We start from the raw sequence: 9,277 nt of genomic DNA, 5'->3' as shown, positions 1-9,277 counted from the left end.
CCCGGCCCCTCCCAAATCTCATTCTCAGTGCCTCACATTTCTTTCTTTTTTTTTTTTCTTTTCTTTTTTTTTTTTTTTTTTGAGACAGTCTTACCTCGTCACCCAGGCTGGAGTGCAGTGGCACAATCTCAGCTCACTGCAACCTCTGCCTCCCGGTTTCAAGTGATTCTCCTGCCTCAGCTTCTCAAGTAGTTGGGACTACAGGCACCTGCCACCACACCTGGCTCATTTTTGTATTTTTAGTAGATATGGGGTTTCGCCACATTGGCCAGGCTGGTCTCAAACTCCTGACCGCAAGTGATCCACCTGCCTCAGCCTCCCAAAGTGCTGGGATTACAGATGTGAGCCGCTGTGTCTGTCCTCAGGTTTCAAAACACAATCATTCCTTCCCAGCAGTCCCCCAAAGTCTTACTTCAGCAATAACCCAAAAGTCCAAGTCCAAAGTCTCATCCAAAACAAGGCAAGTCCCTTCCACCTAGGAGCCTGTAAAATTAAAAGCAAGTTAGCTGTTTCCAACATACAATGGGGGACACAATAATTGGATAAATGCTTCCATTTCAAACGGGAGAAATTGGCGAAAACAAAGGGGCTACAGGCTCCATGCAAGTCCAAAATTCAACAGGGTGGTCATTAAATCTTAAAGCTCAAAAATAATCTCCCTTGACTCCATGTCTCACATCCAGGGCACACTGATGCTAAGGGTGGGCTCTCATGACCTTGGGCAGATCCACCCCTGTGCTTTGCAGGATACAGTCCCCCGCTCTGGCTGCTTTCACAGCTGGCATTGAGTGTCTGTGGCTTTTCCAGTGTACTATGCAAGCTGTCAGTACATCTACCATTGTGGGGTCTGGAGGACAGTTGCCCTCTTCTCATAGCTCCACTAGGCAGTTTCCTAGTGGGGACTCTGTGTGGGGGCTCCAGCCCCTCATTTCCCCTGCACACTACCCTAGCAGAGGTCCTCCATGAGGGCTTCACCCCTGCAGCAAACTTGTCCCTGGGCATCCAGGCATTTCCATACTTCCTCTGAAATCTAGGCAGAGATTCCCAAACCTCAATTCTTGACTTCTGTGCACCTACAGGTCCAACACCACATGAAAGCCACCAAGGCTTGGGGCTTGCACCCTCTGAAGCAACAGCCTGAGCTGTACCTTGCCCCTTTTAGCCAAAACTGGAGCTGAAGTAGCTGGGACACAGGGCACCAAGTCCTGAGGCTGCACAGAGCAGGGAGACCCTGGGACTGGCCCATAAAACCATTTTTCCTTCCTAGGCCTTCAGGCCTGTGATGGGAGGGGCTGCTGCCAAGATCTCTGAAATACCCTGGAGACATTTTCCCCCTTGTCTTGGCAATTCACATTTGGCTCCTAATTACTTATGCAAATTTCTTCAACTGGCTTTAATTTCTCCCCAGAAAATGGGGTTTTATTTTCTAGCACATCGTAGGCTACAAATTTTTCAAACTTTTAGGCTCTGTTTTCCTTTTAAACATAAGTTCCAATTTCATAACAACTATCTCAAGTTCAAAGTTCTACAGATCTCTAGGGCAGGAAAAACAAACCACCAGTCCCTTTGCTAAAGCATAGCAAGAGTGACCTTTGCTCCAATTCCCAGTGAGTTCCTCATTCTCCATCTGAGACTACCTCAGCCTGGACTTCGTGGTCCATATCATTATCAGCATTTTGGCCAAAACCATTCAACAAATCTCTAGAAAGTTCCAAACTTTCCCACATCTTTCTGTCTTCCCACTGAGCCCTCCTAACTGTTCCAGCCTCTGCCTATTACCCAGTTCCAAAGTTGCTTCCACATTTTTAGCTATCTTGAGAGCAGTGCCTGCCCCACTCTCCACAGGACCAATTTCCTGTATTAGACCATTCTCACACTGATATGAAGAAGTACCTGAGGCTGGGTAATTTATACAGGAAAGAGGTTTAATTGACTTACAGCTCCATGTGGCTGTGTAGGCCTCAGGGAAGTTACAACCGTGGCAAAAGGGGAAACAGGCACCTTCTTCACAAGGCAACAGGAGAGTATGAGTGCATGAAGGAGAAAATGCTGAACACTTATAAAACAATCAGATCTCATGAGAACCTACTCATTTTTTTCTGTTGCATTTTAGGTTTTGGGGTACATGTGAAGAACATGCAGGATTGTTGCATAGGTACACACATGGCAGTGTGGTTTGCTGCCTTCCTTCCCCTCACCTGTATCTGTCATTTCTCCCCATGCTATCTCTTCCCACCTCCCCACCCCCCGTCCCTCCCCCATTTCCCCCCAACGGACCCCAGTGTGTAGTGCTCCCCTCCATGTGTCCATGTGGAGAACCCACTCATTATTATGAGAACAGCATGGGAGAACCACTCCCATGATCAAATCACCTCCCACTGGGTCCCTCCCTCAACACATGGGAATGATGAGGATTACAATTCAAGATGAGATTTGGGTGAGGGCACAGCCAAACCATTATCAGATGAGAACACTGTTTCCCCAGTGACTGGCAGCATCTGACCGTGGAAAGAACTACGGGCACTTCAATATGGTTATGGACATCTTGTCATCCTTGCATAATCTCTTCAAAGCACCGCATTTCCGTCCACATGCAGTACAAGATGTGCTTGATGAATGGGAGTGATTCTGGAGCAGCATTTCCTGCACAGTCCTAGTGGCTACAGATCTGTCAATGGCAGAGTTTTTTTTTTCTTTTTTTCTTTTCAATTTTTTTATTTCATTTTAGTTTTTGGGGTACATGTGAAGAACATGCAAGATTGTTGCATAGGTACACACATGGCAGAGTTTTTAACCTGGGTAGTGAGGGCCTCCTTGTGTTGGGAGGAGTCATCAGAGGGAAGGCAAGTCAGAAAGTTATCCAGTTTAACCTTCAACATAAAATCTAGGGTTGAAGGGAAGCTCTGCTCACAAGGACTAACAGCTGAGCATTAGTGGAGAAGCCACTTTTGGCAAGTAGACCCTGCCTTGTCATATTGACCCGGGTAGCATTAGAAGGCAGGTCTTGAGAATTCTCAAACTGGAGAAAGAAAGATATGCTTGATCTGCTTATTTAGGTCTGTTTATTTGAAGTAGAATTGCTGGCTCCGGTGTCAAGAACCTGCAAAGATAAAACCAGGAGCTCTTTGAACAGAGCTACTGGAGAACGAGTCTTGGCATCCTTTTATCAGAGCCTGAAAGAATATTAGAGAAAAATTCTCAGATAAGTCTTTCAATGAGGTCTCAAGTCACTCTTTTTCCTAGCAGCCAGAATTCCCCCATTCCACACTGAGAAGGATAGAATGGTTTTGGTAGAGAAAAAAAAGAGACCAATAGTAATGGATGTGGGCTTATTCCCAAACAACTAAGTTGGCCCTTTTCTAAGACTGATTTTTCCAGAACACAGTTCTTGGAGTAAACCGATTTGCTGAGGACAAATGACTCCTCAAGAATAGAGCTGCACTGAGCCTTAGAACCCTAGGAAGCCCCATTCACATTTCATTCTATGTGAACAGTGCCCTCTGGAGTTGTGTAACAGAGACTCTTTTAACATCCCTGGCACTTCTCTTATCTAACACAATGACAACTTCATCAATACTCAGCTTTTGAGAGAGGGCAAAAGCTCTCTCTTTTTTTTTTTTTTTTTTTGTTGTTGTTGTTGTTATTTATTATTTATTTATTTTGTGATTGGTTTGGTTGGTTGCATTTTGCCCCCAAATCGGAAACTGCAGGGGCAAGTGATGAGTAATGAACAAAAGCTGGGCGACGTTCTGCTTCTTTACTATGCACGAGAGGGGAGCCGGCGGCCTGGACGGGATGCTCTGGAATGAGTCCTGGTTTGGCCATCCGGGGCTGGGTGATCTTGGACAGATGTCCTTACTTCTCTGAGCCTCGCTTTCCTCTGCTTTGACTGCACCACTAGTTCCTTCCCTCGAAAGATGCTAATGGTGACAAGGCACCAAGGGGCAATGTAAATGTGACACCCTAAAATCATCCTCACCTGCACACACAAACGAGAGGCAAAGCCCACCGTCGCCTGGCGCGCAGCCCTTCAGAGTCTGCAATATGCTTCTCCTTCCCAACAGCGCCCTGGCTCCTCTGAGTAGTCTCAAAAGGCAGGCAGGACAGGGATTCTTATCCCCACTGCACAGATGAGGACCCTGAGGGCAGAGAGGACCAGGAGGACTACACAGAGATGAGGGGAACATCGTAGCTAGGTTCTGCCAAAGCCCTGCCCACTTTTTTTTTTTTTTTTTTTTTTTTTTTTTTTTTTTTTTTTTTTTTGAGATGGAGATTCGCTGTGTCTCCAGGCTGGATTGAAGTGGAGTAATCTTGGCTCACTGCAACATCCACCCCCTGGGTTCAAGTGATCCTCCCACCTCAGCCTCCTGACTAGCTGGGATTATAGGTTCCCGCCACCATGCCGGACTAATTTTTGTATTTTTAGTACAGACAGGGTTTCACCATGTTGACCAGGCTGGTCTTGAGCTCCTGACCTCAGGTGATCCACTCACCTGTCTCGGCCTTCCAAAGTGCTGAGATCATAGGCGTGAGGCACCACGCCTGGCCTCAAGGTTTCTAAAGTAAGTAAGTAGGTATCAGTGGGACCTGGGATAATTATGATTTGGGTTTGGGATGAATTCCGAGTTTGAAGTGCCTGTGGGAGGGAACACAGATAAGCAATTGGAAACACTTACAAGCCTGGGGAGGAAAGTTGGGGTTAGATGGAGCATCACAGGAGTCTGGGGCTGGGGGAGCCGGGGCAGAATCCTGTACGGGATGAGGGAAAACTTCCCTTTGCTCTCTGAAGATTTGCTGAAAAAGTGACAAAAGGCAGATTAATAAGCAAATTAATAGAGAAGGCATACAGATACCTTAGTACGCACAGCAGTCTTACAAAATGTAAGATCTCAAAGAAATGATCAAATAGTTGACACCTTTATACCATTTTGAGGGGGCTCAGAGCAGGGCCCAGAATAGTTTATGGTGGTGAATCAGGAAATGGTGGCAAGACAGGTGGTGAGAGGGAGAGAAGAGAAGTCCTGGCCAGTAAAGAGGGTCTCAGGATGTAAATGAAATGTCACATGTAGCAGCCATCAGAAGAGATAAATGTTTCCATCAGACCTTTAAAGGTGTCAGACTTGGCTGGGCATGATGGCTCACACCTGTAATTCTAGAATTTTGGGAGGCCAAGGCAGGAGGATTGCTTGAACTCAGGGGTTGGAGACCAGCCTGGCAAACCCCGGCACCACTATAAACAGCTGGGAGTGGTGGTGCGCACCTGTGATCCCAGCTACTGGGGAGGCTGAGGCATGAGAATCACTGGGAGGCAGAGTCTGTAGTGAGCCAAGATCACGCCACTGCACTCCAGTCTGAGTGACAAAACTGTCTCAAAAAAAAAAAATTTCCATCTTAAAGGTGTCAGACTCAGACTCAGTTAATCTTTTCTAGATCTGGACAAGGGAGGGCTCAGAGAAGGCCTGGCTGCATCCAAGTAGTGTTTTTGTTGTTTGTTTGTTTGTTTTGAGAGGCAGTCTCTCTCGTTGCCGAGGGAAAAAAAAAAAAAGAGAGAGAGGGACATAGGTAAGGGTATTGAGGAAACAGACATCAGAAAGTCGCATCCTAGTTTAAGGGCAAAGGAACCTTGGAGTTAGATTATGCTACCGCATCTCTCTCACAAAATGATTACATGGCTTTGTCATCCCATTCTGTTTTCTTCGTGCCATTTCCTTTTCCTTTTCAGTCAATATAACCAAATCCTCCATCTGACTTTTGAATTGTAGAGTTCTCCAGGGCACACTCCTTGATCCTCTTCTCATCAGGGATGTCATTCATTTTCACGGCCTCAAGTAATAGTCCTATGCTGAGAGAACCCAAATGTGTATTGCCAGGCCTGAGCTTTCGTTTCTCTCTTTGAGACCCATACAATCCCCTAGCCTGTTCCTCCTCTCTATTTGAGAGTCTCAGCCCCCTCAAACTTGACATTTTCATGTGTAATCTTACCATCTTACCCTTCTGACTATACAGTTTCCTCATGAACTCTGACACCTCCTTTCCCACACCCTCCACAGGCATTACTAAATCCTCTCCTCAGAACTAAACCTACAATTGGTTCAGTTAGCTTCGTCTTCACTGCTAACACTAATCCAGTCCATGATCACCTCTCACATGGATTAAGGTAAGAGCTTTGCTGTGACCTCCCAACATCTACTGCAGCCCCACTGTGATCCACTATCACATGAATGTAAAATTAAATTTTGACTTTTACATTAAAATTTAAGTTAAAATTGCAGTTTTGATTATGTTACTCTCCTCCGTTTGGAGAACAACTGTGAAAATAGTTGTTTAATTGTGATAAATGTCGCTAAATACAAAATAAGATATTCTGGGGATATATAGTGAGGGATCTCTAAGGGCCTGGATGGCTAGGGAAGGCTACCCATTGCGTTTAGGACAGTGTGCAAGACACTTACTCTGGCCCACAAAGCTTTGCTTGATCTAGCCAGGCACAATCTCTATTTCTCCAGGCTCATCTCATGCCACTTCTTCTCTCTGTGCACAACTCTCAACCTCACTGACTCTTTCACGTCCTCAAATACACCAACATCCTCCTTGACTCAGGCCGTTAAACACACTCTTCCTTTTGCCTGGAATTTCTTTCCTTGTCTTATTCACCTGTATAACTCTTATTCATCCTTCAGGCTGAAGTTTAGACGTCACTTCCACGGGAAAGCCTTCTCGGACCCTCTAAGCTTGGTGATGTCTCTCTGCTGTATGTTTCTAAGGTAGATTATAAATTTGTTTTATGGCAGTCATCAATATTGATATACTTATTTGTGAGTGAAACATCTGCCTCCCCTCCAGACTAAGACCTCTATGAAAAAGGATCCATATGGGTCTGGTTCATTGCTATATTTCCAGAACACACAGTATACACACCCTCAGTAACTGCTGGTTGAATGAACCAGAAAACAAACATGAGTTAGGGCTTCCACCTGTAGGATGGCCTCCAGAATGGATTCGAGCAACTCACAACAGGGACAGATCCAGCAGTAGGCCTTTTGACTAAGTGTTGAAAAGAGTTTGATTCAAGTGGTGGCCACCAATTAATCTAGTAAACAAAGCTGAGTCTTGATACCTTGAGTCTTGTTGGTAATTAATTGAATGACTGCTTTTCTGGCCAACAGTAAGTCTGATATGACTTAGCAAGGAGAACTCTCTTCTAACAGCATGATAGAACATGGGGCCTGAACTGCAGCTTGGTCAGATACAGCTCAACATTTGAGAAGTACATAACTTGCTTTCATTCAAAATTGCTTCCCTAAAGAGGACCAGTAAAAGGATATGCTGGATGATAAAGGCAGGCCAGGGTATGATGAAGGTCATAGGAGAAGGACCTTGGTATGTCACAAAAGAAGGCACATACCACAGAACTATTGTGCTAAAGAGTGACTGTCATCAGAAATCTTTAGGCTACACCCACTCCTGGAAGTGGTTGGCTCCTGCCACCTGCTGGATGGACATATGGAATGCGAGTGGAACGGAAAGGATGGTAATGAACTAGAACACAGAGGAGCAGGCCGTGAAAGTTGGCAGCACAGCAGACACGGAGATAGGGAGAAGAAATGATCCAGCTCCAGATTGTTTCAAGAATTTCTGATTGTAAGTTGATCCGGTGGCCCAGCTATGGAACTTGTTTCATGGCTGCACGGAAAGGCAACGAATGATGTCAGAAGAAGAAAGGAAAGCAATGCCCTATCTCTGCATCTTTGGTGAGCAATTTCGGGCTATTTTTGTGTGATGACTTTGCATTAAGTTTCCTAATTCTCAGCGTGGAAGGTCAGTATGACTGAATGATGGCTGACATTACAGCCGTGCTATAAAATTCCACTGTTTATTTTCTACTGCTTGATAGCACCTTCCTTCACTCCCATGGAGAAGCAATCTTAATTTGATCAGCTCACGTGCTAGTTAACAAATATGGTAGAAGCCTTTTCTCAGTTTTTTTTCTTTCAGCTCTCCACAGCCTGGAGCCTTATTAACCGTCACTCCTGGAAGCTTTCTCCTACCCTTCTCTGATATTCTGCCTTACTACTTTTTCTCTTGTCTCTTTGAATACACCATGAAATTCTTTGCAAGTTGTTTCACTTTGCCACATCCCCACTGCAATGGACTGAATGTTGTGTCCCCTCAAAATTCATGTATTGAAACTCTGATCCCAATGTGATGGTATTAGGAGGTGGGGCCTTTAGGAAATAATTAGGTCATGAGAGTGGAGCCCTCATGAACAAAATTAGAGCCCTTATAAGAAGTCAGAGAGCTAGCTAGCCTTCTATTCACCACCTGGGAGTACAACAAGAAGCCAACAGTCTGCAACCCTAGAGGAACCCTTCCAGAACTCTGACCTCAGACTCCCAGCCTCCAAAACTGTGAGAAATATATTTCTATTGTTTATAAGCCACCCAGCCTATTACCTGTTACAGTAGGCAGCCAAACTGATGAAGACACACACCCTATCACATATTTCTTGAATTCAGTCCTCAGGCCTCTACTCATTTTAGTCTGTCCTCTCTGCCTCAGGATTCTCTTTCCTCAAACATTACTTCTAAGCACATGACTACTACTAGATCTCTGTTGTCCTCACCACTGCCTTAAATTCCGGATATGCATTCCCTTCTCCATGCTGAACATTTGCTCCTGTAAGTGTCTCCGTCAACTCATGATCAGTATAGCTAAATCAAAATTCATCAAGACTACCCAAAATGTAGCTTACATTCCTTCATATCTCAATGTATCCCACCACCATGCCCCTAGATGTTCTAGGCCCTTCTTGGCCTTCCAATTGTTCCTTGGATGTCTCTTCCCTATAATTTTTCAATTTACTACTCCCAGGTCTCAAATTTAGATCACAATCATCTCACATTTAGATTAATCCAATAACAGTCTAGGGGCAGTTTTCTTTCTCTGTGTCTTCTTGTCTTTCCTTTCTTTGCTGCCAGATTAACCTGATGCAGATGCCATTTGGGTCATATTATCAGTTCTAAAAGGACCCCACTGCTTTATATCTTACTTGGTGGTCACAGCTTTCCTGGCCCCAATGAACCCTTCAGCTATATTTCCCATTACCCTCTTCCTTCTAGGAACCCTCAAATCAAAAGCATGAACTGAAAGCTATCAGGCTTCACCTTATTTTGCAAATTGCACAAAGACTTTTCTACCATAAATGTGACACCACTGACACTGCATAACCTTGTCTCAGTCCATCCATTCATTTGTCTGTCCATCTCTCTGTCTATGC

This window comes from Saimiri boliviensis, chromosome X, assembly GCF_048565385.1.
Source record: "Saimiri boliviensis isolate mSaiBol1 chromosome X, mSaiBol1.pri, whole genome shotgun sequence".
In the NCBI taxonomy this organism is placed as follows: Eukaryota; Metazoa; Chordata; class Mammalia; order Primates; family Cebidae; genus Saimiri; species Saimiri boliviensis.
Note: the sequence above shows the minus strand (reverse complement) of the source record.